The sequence below is a fragment of the Octodon degus genome, unplaced genomic scaffold, assembly GCF_000260255.1.
Source record: "Octodon degus isolate 3935 unplaced genomic scaffold, OctDeg1.0 scaffold00048, whole genome shotgun sequence".
Lineage (NCBI taxonomy): Eukaryota > Metazoa > Chordata > Mammalia > Rodentia > Octodontidae > Octodon > Octodon degus.
The window spans coordinates 2,542,892-2,561,353 of NW_004524624.1; the positions used below are offsets into that span (position 1 = coordinate 2,542,892).

Consider the following 18,462-nt stretch of genomic DNA (forward strand, 5'->3'; position numbering starts at 1 on the left):
CTCCCAAAATGATAAACGTAAGAATCAAAATTTAAGGTAGAAGTTGCTTTGTGAATATGAAATTAAGATTAAAGTTCTTGGAACATAGTCCCTTTCAGGAAAAGTAGTATCAACTTATGATCTTATTGGTTTTACATCAGTGACCATTTTAAATACACTCTCTCCAACACTGCTTATCATTGAAATATTTCTAATTAGTTTGCAGGCAGATACCCCTTCTCATTGATTCATATAGTATCAAATGATATTTTCAATGCTTTTCTTCATTTTAGGGGTGTGTTAGCAGTGCCACATCGTTCAACTCCATGTACAGCTCTAATGAGCAGGTTTAGCTGTGTGAATTTCCACAGTAAGGCAGCTGAGTACAAAATGACCTTCATGGAATCATCCGAGAGAGAGTTCACTGAATATCCATGAAGTTGAATTTGAAATGTTTTGGCAGGGAAAAGTATGGAAATGTTTCTGATTAACTTTAAAGCACTTTAAAGGTCGCAATCCTTCCCCAACCACATGTGTATCCTTTACTTAAAATACCAGAGCACAGAGCAAGATTTGTGTTAACTTTTGCACAACCACAAAAACTTCAGTTACAGTATATGACTCACTCCTATTACCAATATTCATAAAGAGAAGAAATTATGATTTGGAAGTAAAAAATCAGAACAGGTATTTTTATAGTAAAGACTTTATGAAAGAGAAAACAATCTGTATGAGGCTCAGAGCTACAATTCACATCTGTTAGGTAACAAGAGCTGAGTTGCACAAGTCTGTAAGAGTGTAGCAATGGTGGATGCTTAAGGACCAGTCATTAACTCTGTAAACTAGGGAGATAGGAGGCAAAGTGCCTAAATGAATTAAACAGATCAATATTAAAGAAAAGTGACATTGACATTAAAACAAAATTAATTTCCAAGCATTGCTCTAATACAAAAAAGGCAATATTAGTTTTTTCTATCACATATGCTTTAATTGTATAATACCAGTTGTGATTAATTTAAAACATAATAATTAGGCGTGATATCCTCATTTAAGTGGATTAGATGTATTTTGTACTGACAAATGTACAGTTTTCATAAGGGAATTCATAGGTTTTCTGTGATATTGATCTTAACTTTTTTCCTGTAGTCTTGAGGGTTTTTTTTTGTTTATTTCATATCGCATTTAATTTGCATTGTTGCTGATGGCAGCATGGTTTTGGTCTTTCAGACTCTTGGCTTCTGTTACCTACAGCTTGCTTTTGTCCTGCAGTAGCTGGCAGGTGCTGCTGCCGCCGTGGGCTCTACTCACCCTGTGCCTTGTGTGCTTACCACTGCAGGATGTGTCTGACAGTGTCCACATAGTGGCTGTCTGGGTGTGGCTTCTTTGGACTCGCAGGCTGCAAGAACTTCTTAATGATAGGAATGCTGCTGATTCTTGTTTTAAATGCCTTTAGCAGAGGGAACTTGGAAAGAACTGCAGCATCAAGTTCTTCCATCATTAGAATAGCTTCCAGCAGTTGTGTGTTCGCCCAGCTGAATTTGTTCCCAATGAGGTAATCTTTTCCATGGTCTTTCAAAATCTTTTCAAAGACAGGGAAGTAGCAGTTTTAGCTTTCTGCATGATTGCCATGTAGGCCTCCTCTCTGTCCCCAGGGAGTTTGAATGCAGCCACTGCGATCATTAGCATCAAGTCCAGGGCGCCATAAGTGTACATATCAATCCTGACTCTCTCCTTTAGATCCTTCCTGTACAGGTTGCACTTAGCAGCAAGATAACTAATGATGGCTCTGTTCTGTGTCAGTACCCCCCATCCATTTCAACCAGACACACTTGGCTAAAGAGCAGGTGTCCATCTTCTGCAGCTTCTCATATTGTTCTCTTGTTTCAAGAAATTCTTCTTCAAACTCCACTGCAGCTGCAGCCAGCAGCCAGCAAACTGACTCCATCTTGCCCCTGCCATGGAAGTAATAGAGCTTGGGTTTGGATGCATGACTTCTGGCCTGGTTTCCTTATCTCTCCTGGGCTCTGTCTCTAGGGTGTAGTCAAGATTTCTAAAGAATTTTTCTTTCACAATCAGTGTTTTAGGGAAGTGTTGGCAAAGGGATTAAATTCATGAGTTCAGATATCAAACTGCTACATCTTTAATTCAAAAGCGAGTGTGTATTACACAAGTGACCTGGGGGAAGTCACCTAACATAGCAGTTCCCTTTTCTTTATCTTAAAACTAGTTACTACCTCTTAAAATGGTAAGGAAAGTGTCAGGCACATAACTAAAGATCAATAAGCAACTATTATTACTGCTACATAATGGCGACATACCAGGGACTCTTCTAGGTACTATTTTATTGGATTTCTTCTTCCTGTAAGTTCTTGAAAGTGATGGATCTTCCATTTTAAAGATGAAGAGGATGGGTTCTCAAAGTAACCTAAGGAGGGACACGTTTTAAGCACTATGTCACTGGATCACAACTATAGGACTCCAAAATCCATTTTCTTTCTCCTATAGCAAGCTGTGTCTTTAGGACATATTTAAAAAGGAATAGGAAGTTCTTTTTTAAACAACCATATATGGAGCTAAGATCCAGGGATCACACTGCATGTTTTCTCAACATCAAATTGTTAAATATCCACAGCTCACCTGTATTTATTCCTAGAGATAGTTGCACATATAACATTAGACAACCCATGCGTGAGTCCAATCAGAACTTTTGGTACAAAGAAAAATCCCTTTTCCACTTTATCCTGAGGAAAGTCCTATGGCAGTGGTGGGGAGCCTGTCGCACATATGCCACAGGGGGCTGTTTGTATCACTGAAAGTTTTAAAATGTTCACAATCATTGCTTGAGGAGCTGCTGGTGCCTCTTGACCCTTCCACGTATATAAATGGTGCTGAAATGCCTAGCTCTGCCCTTTTCCTGCCTTTACTGCCAGCATATTTTGTGTTTATTCCATGTTCCTCAAGTTGAGGCGTGTGGAATTATTGTCACACACATGCCAGTGCTTCCGTAGTAAGACTGCCTGAAAATGCAATTAACAGGCGCCAGTAACGCACAATGGAAAGACCACTAGGGTTTTGTGGATAGAATTTATATTTTGTTTTATTGTGGTATTCAAACTAACTCATAAATATTGGCTGGTATATGATAAATAGCCCTTCTAAGTAAAGAGTAAAGATTCTTCCCAAGTGCCAAATACATGAGATTTATGTATCTCTTTGGGAATGTCCAACTGGAGCTTTATTCAGCCTGATTTGTACCCAATTCTCAGCCTGGCTGTCTGTCAAGCTGCTTCCTGAGAACACAATGATTCTAACATGACTGAGGTGGGGCTTCAGTGGAACACCCAGCTGAGGTATACAAAGAACAGGAAAGCAAACACCTGTATGAGGGACTGAAGATGTGTGGGAAAGCACCTACCCAGAGAGAAAGAGGAGTCAGATCTACTAGCACGTTCCAGTTTCAAAGCTTTCTTGCTACAATACAGTGCTGTCTCTGAACATGGTATGTTGGCTACCTGGCCAGTGGCTGTTGGGAGCTGCTGAAACTGGAAATTGCTCATATGTGTGAGGGCTGGCCCAAGCTACAGGGCCTAAAGCTACATCAGTCTTGAAAAAAGCATCCTGCTTGGGCAATGTCAGCTATTAGTTACTAGATAACCTTGCGTTATGTGATCCTAACTTGGCAAAGGTATAAATAAATGCCCCTACTGTTGTTCTGGGGGTCATTTGCCAATCAGGCAAAAGGGCCACCACCTGACCCAGCTCTTGTCTTTTAGTCTATGTTTCTTCATTCCTTCCACTGTTTCTGCCAAGAGTACACTGAGAGATCAATGAATCCCTACACATGGCCATATCTGAAGCTCAGTCTCTATCTATGAGGCTGGGTTTTAGGAAGAAAGAAGGATCCTAGATGTAAACACTAAAAGTGCTATACTTTTAAAATAAGCACAACTTCAAATATGGAGTACCTTATTTATGTGGAGTACCTCTTTTCAATGCTCCATTGAAAAAAGGTAGGGATGTGCTCTACCACATCAGCCCTGACTGCAGGCTGAGCTCAGCCCCAGGATGATTGTGGTGGTCAGTTCTCCCACAAATTGGTGACAGTGATTGTAGATTTTGAGAAACTGCAGTGTTTAATGGAAAAGTGTAAGCATGGAAGACAGATGGCAGATAGGTCAGTAGGGCAGTGTTAGCCGCTGGGTTTTAAGGAACCCACTGCAAAGGGATGGTGCAGTGGCTGATAACATGCGGCAGCTTACTGAACTTGTCTGTGAGCACATGAGAGCTGCCCCTGCACACCCAAGAACACTGACAAGGGCTTCAAAGGAGACTATAGCAAGAGAAGAACGAGCCTAGGAAATTGAATTTATCCCTGTGACTATGACTGTAATCCATGGAGGACCAACAGAGGCTCACCTGTTTCTCAAATCATAGAGAACTACTACTCTAATCGCACTAGTTATAAAAGTATGTGCCACAAAATGTACCAAAGACACAAATCTAAGACCTGAAACTATAAATGCTTAAGAAAAGAAAATAGGAGGAAATGTTTCTTGAGACTGGATTTTACAACAATTTCTTTAATATAATACCAAGGTATGGGCAAAAAAATTAAAATGAGATAAATTGGGTATATCAAAATTAAAAGCTGTGTATGCAAATGTTCCAGTGAAACCTACTAATTATATAATGAATAAGCATTCATAATTATAATTTTTAAAAACTTTACAAGGGATAATTAATAGCTAAAAGCCAACCTACATAACAGGAGAAGATATTTACAAATCACATATTTGACAAGGAGTTAATATGAGGCTGGGTTTTAGGAAGAAATAAACAGAGAACTGCAACATAGCAATAGATAACCCAATTTAGAAGTGTGCAAAAGATTTAAAAACATTTTTCCTAAGAAGACATACAGATTAGCCAGCATAGGCAAAGACACATGCCATCATCACTAACCATTAAGGAAAAGCAAATCAGAGAAATGTGTCACCATTAATCTGAACATGTCAACTTTGCACTAGGAAGTGCCCATCAGATTAGTACAGGGTGCTCTAGAGTCTCTCCAAGTGGCTGTGGAGGCGTGGCCCTGGGTGTTACACAGAGTCTCTCACCCATTTACCTGGCACTGTTTCTGTGCTTTGCTTCTTGGCTGACATTCACTAAGCCTAAATGGGTCTGCCAGGCCATTTCATTTTCATCTTTGTTACCTTAAAGCCAACAAACCTAGGACCAAATCCCTGAAACTGTGAGCCAAAACAAAGCTATCTTCCTTTAAGTTGTATCAGGTATTGTGCTTCAGTAATAAGACACTATTACAAAAGAGGTGGAACATGCTTCAGTGTATATAAAGTTAGTTACATGGCATAGATTTTAGAGATCTATTGTACAAAAATAGTACCTTTAGTTAAGAGTACACTTAAAAAGATATATATTTTTTCTGCTTACGCAGAGCGCAGAAGCCAGGGTTCGATCCCAGGTGGGCCATGCAGGCCCCCCCCCCTGGGGTGTGCTAAAATGGGGATTGAGACTGGGAGTGGTAATGCACCCCTGTAATCCCAGCACTTGGAAGACTGAAAACAGGAGGATCACTACGAGTCCCATCTACATAGTGAGACCCTGTAGACCTGCCCTAAATACAGAAGAAAAAACTTATATACTTTTTATATCAACATAAATGTTATGGTTTGTGTCTAGTTGTCCCCCCAAAGCCTCATGCAGTCATGGGGTGAAGACTTCTAGAGTTTGTGTTAACTCATGATCCACTGGGATTATGTGTGATCCACGGCTGGGATTATGGGTCTTAGTACTGCTGGGATTACCCATAGGTGTGTAAATACTGGGACCCATAGATGTGAGTACTTCCCCTACCCTGGGGCAGGTAATTTGCATTACAATGTAAGGAGGGAAGAGAAGCTAGCTGCTTGAGCTGCTGCTACCCCTCCCTTGCACTCTTGCTCTTTGCCGCAGCCTTGAAAGGTTGCCCTCTGCTCTGTTCTGCTCTGCCTTGGACCCAGATGAGTAAGGACTGAAACCTCCAGTAACTGTGAGCTAAATAAACCTTTCCTTCCTTCATTTTGAGTATCGGGTATTTGTCCCAGCAATGAGAGAAGAGTAACTAAGACAATAAAGAAAAAAAAAACAAACCTAGAAGTGATGGATATTGTTTCAGTCCATGGCTAGATGTCCCCCAACCCCCAAGTCCCATATGCTCATAGGTAGGGCATCTGGGAAGTGATTAGACTGTGGATGTGTGATGCTGATCATGAGTATGTGATACTAGATTAGACCACTGACTGGTGTAACACAGTTCTGGCTATGGATAATGGGAAGACCCAACCTGGATATGGGTGGTGCCAACCAATAGGCTTGCAGCCTGGATTGAATAAAAAGGGAAGGAAGGAAGGTTTACTGCCTCCTGCCTGCCATGCCATAAGCTGTTTGTCTTTCACCATGCCCTTCTGCCATGCCATCCTGCTTGGAAACAGCGAGCTACACACAGAAGCCTCTATAAACTGTAAGCCAAAACAAGCCTTTCCTCCTTTAACCTGTGGGTGTCAGGTATTTTGTTCCAGTAATGAGAAAGTAACTAAGATTTTGGTGCCAGGAGTGGGGCCACTGCTGTACTTGTGTCTAACCATGTGGCACAGGAGCCTTTGGAACTAGCTCACAGGAACAGTTTGGAGAGGTTTAGAGAGGCTGGCTAAAAAAGAAGCCCTGGAATTCTATAAAGCTCGCAGGATGGGAGATTCTAGTCGGAGCTCAGAAGATCAGAATGCTGAGAGAAAGCTGCCAGTGAAGACCTACTAGAGAGCATCGCTTGGGACCTTTCCATCTGAAGTCAGGGTTGAATTCCACCAACTCTTTATTTTACCTTGTTCAACCTTTTAATAAATGCATGGGTTGGCTACTTTGGGGTCTAGTTAGGGAGATGTGGACAGTGTAGACAAGTATTTTTCACCCAGTGGAGATGACAGTATCTGGTGAAACTTTGGGAGATTATGGGATAGGGATGCTACTAAATATCTTACAATGTGCAGACCATACTCCATAACAAAGAACTGACCAAAATTGTTAATAATAATAAAAAGTGCCAGCCAAATAGCTCAGCAGATTAAAGTGCCTGCAAGCAGGTGCAGGGGGCAGGGGTTCAATCTCTGAGCCCACCGTGCTGGCCCTGCCCCCAGGGCATGCTGAGACAGTGTTTGAAACTGGGTGTGGTGGCACACTTCTGTAATCCCAGCACTTGGGAGACTGTAAACAAGAGAATCACTACAAGTCCAATCTAGTAGTGAGACCCTGAACACCCTGTAGACCCTTCCTTAAAATACAGAAAAAAAAGTTGTAAATAATGCCCAAACTAAGAGGTCTGGTTTAGAGCAAGCACATTCTTCTTGCTGGGGAAAAAAAATCTACTAGATGATGTGTAACTAATTCCGTTTTCACAGGCAGAGAAATATGGTTCTCTAAAAATCATTGGCATCTTCTTACCCTTCTTCCATAAGCTTTCAAATCAGATTTTAATGTATCCCTGAAAAGATGTCTTCAAAGTATCTTTTGTCTTATTTTTACTCAGTGTATATGTCCCCAGTCTATTGTCATGTTTTGCTTATATTTAAAGAGCTGAAATCCAAGAAGAATAAGAGAAAAAAATTGTAGGCATGCAGTGAATCTGTCCTGGCCACATATGAAATTTGTATGCAGATATTAGTATTGCTTACTTACACATTCATCATGTGAATGTGACCTGCCCCTGGATACAATCCCCACACCACCTTTCTTGGAGTTAGAAGAAGCTATGGCTCACCTGGGTGTGGTCACCCTCCAGCAGAAGTCTGAACTGGATTATTTTTTTGTTTGATTCATAATAAGAAATATCAATTGAAAGCATGCTGGCTAACACGAAAATCTTCCAGATCAAGTATGCGACCAAATAGAGCAAAGAACTGCATTGTCTGCTTTTTGTGGTGTTTGTGTCTAGGGCAAATCAACAAGAGCACATTTGCAACAGAGCAAACTATTTCCCAAATAAATGACAATTAACAAAGTGACATGCCCCTTTTCCTTTTTCTTATCATAAGGTAATTATAAGTGTAATAATTTATACTCATTTTATAACACATATATTTAAACTAATACACCCGGAAAAGTCAATTTCAGCAACCTCTCATTTTTACAAATTTACAACATTTAATTTATAGATTAGACATAGTGAGAGATTAGCAACAGTAATAATAGAAGGGAACTTTTTCTTTATGATTTCACAGATAGGGGACTCATTGTACTCTAAATGGTAATCTTAACATCCTCAGGAAATCACTTTTTCCTTTCCTTTAATTGAAAACTTTCACCTTTTCATTTAAATGATGTGCTTTATGGCTTTCCTTTGATATGCCACTGCTTTTATGTTTTGATGACCTTATTAAGCAAAATAAAGATACCTTGTATGCACGTTCTGTGATACTGCAGTCATTGACCTGATAATCTTAATCACAGATAAGTAACTAATGAGCAAGTGATATAGACAGCATGAATGCTTTGGACACTGAGTTGGTTCACAGCAGGACAATATCAGAAAGAGTAATATTGCATCGTGCTCCTGAGAAGAGCTTGCAGCATAAAAGATATATATTGTTTACCTTTAGAACTTTCCTTTTAGCATTTTTAGATCCCAGGGGATCAACCATGAGTAAATAAAGCCATGGAAAATGAAAACACAGATGGAAAGAAACTATTGTGCCATGTATTCATTACTTCCTAATCACCCCGTTGGCAAGGAAGAGGTCCTCAGGCTAAGGTTATGGTCGTGGCCTGAGTCACAAAGCATGACAGTAGATGGGTAAGACTTAACGGTTGCACGTGGCCAGAACCAGGAGGAGGACACTGCATGCCACACAGGGTGGTGGCACTTGGGAATATAATGATCCTCTAGAAGCAGTGGTAGATAGCAGGATTTTAGTATCAAGAAGGTAGAGTACCTCCTGGTTCCCACAGAAGCATGTGACTGATACGGGTAAATAATTTCACGGAGTACCAGGATCAATTAGACATTTACCCATGGTCGCCTGGACAGGAAAATTGTTTGTGCAGGCAACACTGTCCAACATGGAGTAGAACTGATTAGAAAACTTGCAAGAAATAACTTGACAGGAAATGCTGCAAAGAATCGACAACTGGGATTTCACCTTCTTGAGAAGTTTCTGCATGTCAAAAAAAATCACCATTAGAGTAAAAGACAACCCACAAATGGGGAAAAATTCTAAACCAATATTCACTCAGACAAAGTTCTTCTATCAAGAATATATAAAGGACTAAAAAAAAAAAAAATTAGGTCCCCAAAATTTAAAGACCCAATCCAAAGCTGGGCATCTGAGATGAATGCATGCTTCTCAAAAGAAATACAACTGGAAAATAAATACATGAAAAAATGTTCCACAGGACTGGCCAATCAAGAAATGCAAATTAAGACAACATTGAGACACACTCTCACCCCAGAAAGAATGGCTATCAGAAAGAAATCAACTAACAACAAATGCTGAAGAGGCTGTGGGGATAAAGGAATCCCTTTCCACTGTTGGTGGGAATGTAGACTGATTTTCAGCCTCTATGAAAATCAGTGTGGAGACACCTCAAAAATTAAGAAATCCCATTCAACCCAGGTATTCCTCTTATGGATATTTTCCAAAAAGAACTGAAAACATCATACCACAGTAATATGTGGGCACCCACGTTTGTAGCAGCATAATTTGTCATAGCCAAATCTTGGAAACAACCAAAATGCCCATCACCTGAGGAATGAATGAAAAAGATGTGGTATTTTTATACAATGAAGTATTACTCAGCTATAAAGAATGACAAACTTGAAGCCTTTATAGGTAAGTGGATGCAACTAGAGGCTATACTCATAAGTGAAATAAACCAGACCTACATGTGTAAATACCATATTGTTTCCCTAATGTAAGAATCTGAAAGAAGAAATAAAACCTGAAAAAGTACAACAGACATAGTAAAACTGAGAGAAACTGAACTTAAGGATTAAACAACAAAGATGAGAGAAATGACAAAAGATAGTAAAAAAAGGGAGAGAAACACGTGAGTATGTATACAGGATGACTGAGACGATTATATTAATAATTCCATCGGTTTTTGAAAATAGCAGCTAATGTGTAAAATTTTCAACTTGACTAACTCTATATGCTTATATCTGTGATTGAAGCCACAATGCAAGGACAACAATGTGTAATACAAACGTAATACAAAATATATACCTCTTCATTTCGGTCTTCCAAATGTGTATCATTTCTAATGTCTTATCAATTATTATTATAGTCTCATTAAATAATTTTTTAAAAAACTACATGAAGAAAAAAATTAAGGTTTCTTGAAAGCAAGTGGTAATATTCAATTATTTGTCCAGTCTTGCATAACTATATCTGTTAATCTGAGCAACAGATTTGACAATAAAAATAGATAATAGAACAACCATTGTTAATTAACTATTCTTGTTTTGAAAATCTGCAATGTATGTTTTGCTGTATGTTACCCTGTTTCTGTCTTTGTTTCTGCTGTTTGCTTTTGCTTGTGTTCTTGCTCTTCAAAATTAAATTAAATTAAATTTAAAAAAAGAATTTGAGGTCCTCCCAGTGTACCCATATTTCAAGATAGCACATATTACTTAGCCTTGTTTTTACCTATACAGCATAATCTTTACTTTATTTTGTCGTAATCAAATACCTGAGGCTAAGTAACCTATAAACACAAGACATTTATCTAGATTACAATTCTGGATGTCCCAGAACATGGTGTTTAACTTCTGGTAAAGTCCTCGCAGTGGATGGTTATTAATAGCAGATGTGAGAGAGATCATGGGGAGGTTTCAGGCTTTGTAACTTCTTTGTGGCAACCAATGCAGTCCCATATCCTAACTAGAGTGAGATGGGCATTGATTCCTTCCTCAGGTGCTATCTTATAGTCTTGACACTCAGGAAGGGTTTTTAAATATACATTTTGTGAAATTGTAAATATTAAAATTATATTAATAACATTGTTAACAAATTTAAATAATGTGGTTATCACAGTCAAGGGGAAAATTGCTACATAAAGTGACTAACTTGGGACAAATATTTTGTTATTGTCAAAAATGTTAGTTTTTCCTGTTCTACAATGGTATACAAATGGAATTATATATTATTTTGTTATAAATGGACAGTTTATAACTGGAAAAATTCATAGGATGTAAAGTAATGTTATAATTATGAATGCTATGTAGAATAGTTAAATCAAGCCAATTTTAATGTATCCATTGCTTCAAATAGCTTTTGTGGTGAAACATTTTAAATTTACTCCCACAGTGACTCTGAAATGTACAAGATTCTTTTATGTGTACCATACTGTACAATCAAATAAAAAAAAAGAAATAAAAACTATGTACATTCTCCTTGTTAAACCAAAATTGTCTTACATTTGACTAGCACCCTTCCACGGACCCCTTCCCAACCTCCAGCCTGTTCCCACCTTTCTACTCTCATGAGTTTAGATTCCACAGATAGATGAGGAGCCACAGTGTTTGTCATTATGTGCCTAGCTTATTTCATTCAGCACAGTATGTTCTAATTCTTTATATCTCATCGCAAATGACAGTTTATTTGTTCTGTTTTGTTCTGTTTTGTTTTGGCAGTGCTCAGAATTAATCCCAAGGCCGTGCACATGTTTGGCCACTATTCTACTACTGAGCAATGTTTTTACTTCTTTTTTTTTTTTTTTTTTTTTTTTTTTTTTTTTTCTGAACAGGGTCTTGTTGACTTGTCCAGGCTGTCCTTAACCTTGCAGTACTCTTGCCTCGGGCACCTGAGTAGCTGAATAGCTGGGATTACGGGTGTGCACCGTCTCATCCAGCTAGATTCTATCTTTATGGCTGAATAGTCTTTCATCATGCATGTCTGCCCCACTTTCTCTAACCATTCATCTGATCATAGACACTTAGGTTTATTGCGTGACTCAGCTACTGGGAGTAGAGCTGTGGTGAGCATGAAGGTCCAGGAAAATCCATTAAAATCCTTTGGGTAAACACTCAGAAGTAGGATCATTGAATTGAATGGCATTCATAGTTTTAGTTTCTTTAGGAACCTCCGTCCTTTTTTCTAGGATCTGTACTACTTGAAATTCCCACCAACAGTGTACAAATATTTCCTATTTTCTGCCTCCTGATATTTCTCTCTATTCTTCTCATAAAAGTCCTTCTGACATGCATGAAATAATGTTATCATGGACTTAATTTGCATTTCCCTAACTATTGGTGATAGTGAGCCCCTTTTTGTGTGTCTGTTGGCCATTTATCTCTTTTTCATAAGGCTTCTTTCACTCACTATAACGCTTACCAAGTTAATCCGCACTGTTATATCATCAACATTGTGCTCCTTTTAATAAACTAATATTTCACATCTGTACGTTGTTCTGTAGAGCTGCATTTTGGGTGCTATATCCATTGAGTTAACATCATTCTATGAAAATTCTGTCACGTCTTTTGAGGTAAGACTTAAGCGTAAATCATAAGGTAGCCATATATTTAGCTTCATAAGAAATTTCCAATTGTTTTGAATAATAGTTGCACCATTTCATTCTTCCACCAGTGCTATGTGAGAATTTCTCTTGCTTCAAATTCTAAAAATGTTTTAGTGACGACATTTTCATAATATTCTGAATTAAGTTTAAAATTATGAATATATGCATATGGAAGAAGGCCGGACGGCAAGGATTATGAACAGTTTTTGTAGAGTGCTGAGGCATGACTGCCAAGTTACCATTTTTCAGGTCAAGGTCAAGGTGGCACTGATGCCATTTTGTTTGGCATTTAAAAACTGTGACATCTCTAGTCCCTTGTAAAGGTGTTTGAGGATTAAGCAACCAGGAGCAACAATGATAGGTGCTCTGCTGTTTAGAGGCCAGAGTTATGCTTTCTAAAACTTTGTGGAGGACACAGTCCCCGTCTGTGAATAGCCTGCTGATGCCTTGTGATGTGCCCCCTTAGCCGTGTCCCTGTAGACATGGAAGGCTGTGAACCTTTCAGGGATCTAGAGAAGACAGTATACAAGTGCAGCCTTTTGGCTCTCTTCTATAGGTCTGAGTCCGCCAAAAGCTGGCTCACACCATCAATGTGTAACCATTTGCAAGTAGAAAAGGTAAAAATGGAACTGCCCTTTTTCCCTTCCTTTCACTGAAAAAGGGGCTTTGGGAACTGAAAACTGGTGTGTGGGGACTACTGTAAGTACTATTATATTGACAGAGGCAACATAAAAGTCACTGTGGCTCTCACTTTCATGAAAAGGAAACACTGAATGGTGACCTGGATGTGGAAAAAGGCAAAGCAATATGAAAAAGAAATTGGGCACCTTGTTTTTATAAAGAATAAAGGTGTCTTCGTATGACCAGAGGCAATGAGCTAGTTACCCACTGGCAAGCTAACAGCGTTCCTTATGGAAAAGATGAAAAGTGAAAAATAATTCCAGGCTGGCATGCCCGAGTGTGTCCATGTTTCCTAACCCTATGGCTCAGGTGGGTAGGGATGGTGAGGAATTAGCTATAGAATGATAGAGGGATGGCAAAGAAGGCTACTGAGGATCCAAAGTGCATATAGCACACCAAATATGTTTCTGCCCTTCACAGAGGGGAGAAGTCGCTCCATTCTAAATAGCAGGCCAGTTCCATAGCCAGGAGCTAAGAGATTGAAGGCCACTGCTAAAGGCCTGGAGGGGAAAGACTACCTGAGAAAGCTCTGTATAAGCAACCATATTTATTCACTCCAGGGAGTGAGCTAAACCCAGAGAGACATCAGTGGGAAACAAATGTAGAAGAAACGATTTAAAGCACAGGGGAGGAGAGAAAAATATTTGTTGCTTTGAGACATTTGGAGGTGGAGGTAGTGTGACTGGGCAGATTTGCAGACTGGGCAGGTGGGAGTGTAGTCCCTTTCCTGGGGGGCCGCAGTGCAAATGCACATGGCTTTGTTCTTCTGTGGTTCCCCTCTGAGCCTGCTGGTAATGGCCTCACCCATCAGGAATGACAACCGTGTCCCATCATAGAGAGTAGCTCTAGTTCAGGGAGCCGTAAAGATGAAAAACACAGAGGTACTGTACTTTGGAGACTTGAGAGCAAACAAAATAACTTAAGTTTAATTCATGCTTCAATGATTAGCCAAGGAAGAGAGTGCTCTTTGGGGAATTGATTTAGAAAGATGAGTCAGATTTCAAGTGGTCCTGATTAGCAGAACATATAGAGATCTACAACCAGTTGGAAAGCCAATTCAAATTGACTTCAACAACACAGGTCAGAGTTCAAAGCAAAGATTTCCAGGCAGAATAGAAAACCCAGTGTTTTCTATTGCAGGGCAGTACCATGCAGTGTCTTCTCAAGGGCAAGATTCCTGCTCAGTTAGCTCTAAGAGTGGGTGACAAAATGAAGCAAGCAACCTCCATCCCCACTGCCTCACCCCTCCAGGCTCCAATGCGAATGGACAGTGGGCATATCTACCACTCCCACCCATGTACACGAGAGAAAATCAAGATGCTCTGTGGAACAAGAGTGCTGGCCGCCCGCAACTATCTCCATCTCTCTAGTGTCTTTATGGGCTTTAAGCTTCTCAAACCCTTTTCCTCCCCAAAGACAAACATGGTCATGTGACATCCACCTCCCCTACAAGGCCTCCCAGGGCAGTCAATAACACTCCAAACTCTCCTGGCCTGCAAGGCCCTGGATGATCAGATCTTCACCTCCCTGTCCCACCTCTCCAGTGTGCTCATCCTGGCTCCCCCAGGCACAATATTCTCAGGGGAAAGAGCTAGGCACTGCTTCTCTAAAACCCCTCTCTGCCTCTAGCCATACCCAACTCATCCCTTAGGTCTGAATTGTCTTCCCTGCACACCTGCCTCCCAATGTTAAATAGATGCCCAAATTTGCTCTCATAACACTTTTTATTCTTTTTGAGTATTCCTGACTATTCATATTGATTTATTTGGCTTTCATCAGTTGCCATCCCCCCTCCTTGTAAGCTTCCCTAAGGCAAAGGCCACGATGGCCCTGGTTACTGTTGGTGCCCAGGTCCAGGCATCAACAAGAAGGTAGAATGCATAAGTGAAAGGCTCCTGAGCACTGCTTGGCACATGTGCCACCCCAGTTCCCTCACAGCAGGTATTAACAGCTCACACTGGGACCAATCTGCATTTCTACAAGAGGGGCTGGCCTTCAGGAGAGGGAAGAGAGTGTCCTCCAGCCTCTGGGAAGGACTGAGTTTTCTCACAAGCCCTAGTTTGTTCTTCCTCACTGTGATTTACCTGTGATTATTCAAAATATTTTTCTAACTCTGACAGGTGGGAAGGCTTCCTAGCAGCACTGGCAGGTGTAGATCAGAGATAAGTAAGTGAAGTTTTATCTTTATTGTAGTTTTACAGGAGCCCTGTGACAGTCCTAGTTAGAACAGACCTTGGAAGATAGCACTATTCTTAGAAGAGTCTTTCATATTACAAAAGCACTTGTAAAGTGACAGCTTCAACAGCAGAAGGGATTAGTATAAATAGTCTGAGACAGACCAGCAAGCTATTACACCTAAACACATGCCCTTCAAGGGTTCAGCAGTGAAGGACAGTGAAACTAGGAATCCAGTAGCTAAAGGCTGCACTGGCTTATATAGATTTCTACTTTGAATGCGTGATTACAATTTTTTTTTTTTGCTTCAAATAATGATCCTGGGTCATTCTTTTATGTTTGTCAGTGGGCCTGGCTACCTCCTTTTCTCTAGCAAAAAGAGCCAGCCCAGAAGATGGAAATACATTTTAACTGTGGGTGGAGGCACACTAGAGGCCAGACCTCAGGACAAAAAATAGAATGACTATGCCTGCATACTTCACCTGAGGATAAACAATGTTTGATATTCTAAATAGGCATCAATTACTTGGTGGGGAGCCAAGAAAAGTCACTGATCCATCCCTTGCAAGAAAAATCCCTGTTTGTTTCATGCACACTTGCTTTCCCACTGGATCAAAATTATCTAAGTGACTATACTTGTAATCTTACTGGTTAACCACAATCTTGTCCCACTTTATACCCACCTCATGATTTTTCTCCATAGTTTTGCCTGAGAAGTGGACTCATGGGTATCCCACTTTCCAATTCCCCCTTCTGTCTCTTAGACATAAGCTTTCTTTTCCCCAATAAGTATTTCTTGCTCTTAATCTATGTTGTTCCTTAGATTCATTCTTTGATTTTGGGGAGCATCAACTCAGATTATGGGACATCTAGTAGATTAGGGAAGGTCCTATATCATTCCTACATCAGTGTGACCCATGTTACAACTTTGCTGTATAAATTACTCCTAACAGTGGGCCTTGGGAGGCCCTCCCCATTTGAGACGCCCCTTAGAAATCTAGAAGGTGTTCTTTCTTTTAGTTCCAATTAACTCTCCTAACTTCTTTCTTTGGTGCACAACTTCATTCCTCAGTGTTGTGGGACTACAGACTTGGCACACTGGGCATCTAACGGGTTGGGAGTTATATGTCTCCTATGTCGTGTGCTGCTGAAATGAAATCCCACGTGAATGCAGTGAAGAGGTTGGGGACTCCTTCCAGATTCCTTCTTCCATGTATTCCCTATTAATGGAATGGAAGTTCCAACTCAAGCAAGGCCTGGCCACTTCTCCCTGTCTGGTGAGGCTGTGGTTCCATATGAGGAAAGGTAAGTTGAGGGGTTCGAGTTATTGATGTTATTCAACCCCGCTGAAAAGCCAGCTACCAGAACAGAGGTAAAATCAGAGCAAAGATTGTTACTGGCAGCCACCTAGCTCCAGTGCCCTGAGAGGTGTGTGTGTGTGTGTGTGTGTGTGTGTGTGTGTGTGTGTGTGTGTGTAGGAGACTGAAATATAAAACAGAGGGCTGGAGATGTTGCCTAGTGGTAGACTACTTGTCTAGTATGCATGAGGCCCTGAATTCTATTTCTAATATTGAAAAGAACATAAAACAGACAACTGATCATTTTCCAAATGAACTTTATTTCATTTGCAAAAGGATGAGAGCATTTAATGGTGCTCTTATTGCAACCACACAATAACAAAATGTTTTAAAAATAATGGTGCTCTGAAGAGTGAAAGTTGTGATGAAAGGCAACTGGGAAGAGATTCAAGGATCTGATGAGGATAACAAACAGCCTAGAGCTAGCTGGTTAGTAGTAGAAACCCAGGGAATAAAAAAACCCAGAAAAGCCCTCTTGGAGCCACAACAGATATTAAATGCCAGCTTCTGAATGTATTATTTCCTTGGAGCCATAGTTTGACAGGCCGATTTGCAGAGTAATTTATGCCCTAGGGCACTGGTGAAAATAATAGAGCAAACAGTGGAATTTAAAACATGAATGTGATCATGGAATGAGGGAAAGAACTCAATACCACTGTCATCCCTGGGTGACCCTGAGCCTATCCCAAACTATGCCTCCCTCCGGAGCAAGATCTGCCTGCTAGAGGAGCCGCGCTGGGCAGCAGACTCTGCTGAAGGAATGCAGTTCATCATTAAAAAATGAACAGTCAAACATTAATAACGAATTCCAGAGGGCACAGATCAGACCCAAGAAAGAAGGGAAAGAGAGTATAGCTGTACAAGAAACACACACACACACACACATACACACACACACACACATACACACACACACACCCCTCACTAAGATTAAGCTAGTAAAAATGGAAGCTGATTTTGATAAGTTAAGACATATGTTTCAAACCTTAAAAAAAAAAACTTGCAAATATAATTCAAAAAATATACTGAAAAGAAATTAAAGACCTATTTTTAATGTATAATGTGGGAGTCATAGATCTTAAAACTTCAAAACAAATGATATAACATGGACTTTAAGTGCTACAGAGTTTACTTTAGACCGGTATAAGCTGGGACTTCTTAAAGCAACCGAGTTCCTTGAATTTTGGGGCACTCTAGTATTGTTAAAGTTCCTCTGCACAGCGCCCTTATAGCCTGTGCTTTCAAATCACCTTCCTTTCATGTCAATAATCCTAATTGGGAGGCTCACAAATATTTTTATTCACATTGCATTTATCTGAGGTTAAGTGTCCCCAACGGAGATGGTATATTTATTACAATAATTGGATGATCATCTAAACCTGTGATTCATTTTAGGTTTATTGAATGATAATACCTTTTCTTTCTTCTAAAATACAGCTGTTCACCATAGCTTGGCATTAGCAGATAGATCATAACATCGAAGACACTAATAAAAGCCAAGTGTTACTTTGATACTGCATCTGTCTAAGATGCATTTGTATTTCTTGAAAGACTGAGAACTACATAATTAACTGACTATATTTATTAGTGAAGACTTGCTACTGAGATCAGTATCTTATGGGTTTTTTCCCATAATTTTATTGAGAAACAAATAACAATGAGACAGTTTCAAACCAATTTGGTAGGATAGTTTCAATAATTAACA

At 39.9% G+C, this 18,462-nt stretch overlaps 1 pseudogene; it reads right to left on the minus strand.

Annotated features, from left to right (window-relative positions):
- Positions 1–1,303: 1,303 nt before the first annotated feature.
- LOC101580876 overlaps positions 1,304–18,462 on the minus strand; it is a 31,205-nt pseudogene continuing 14,046 nt past the window's right edge.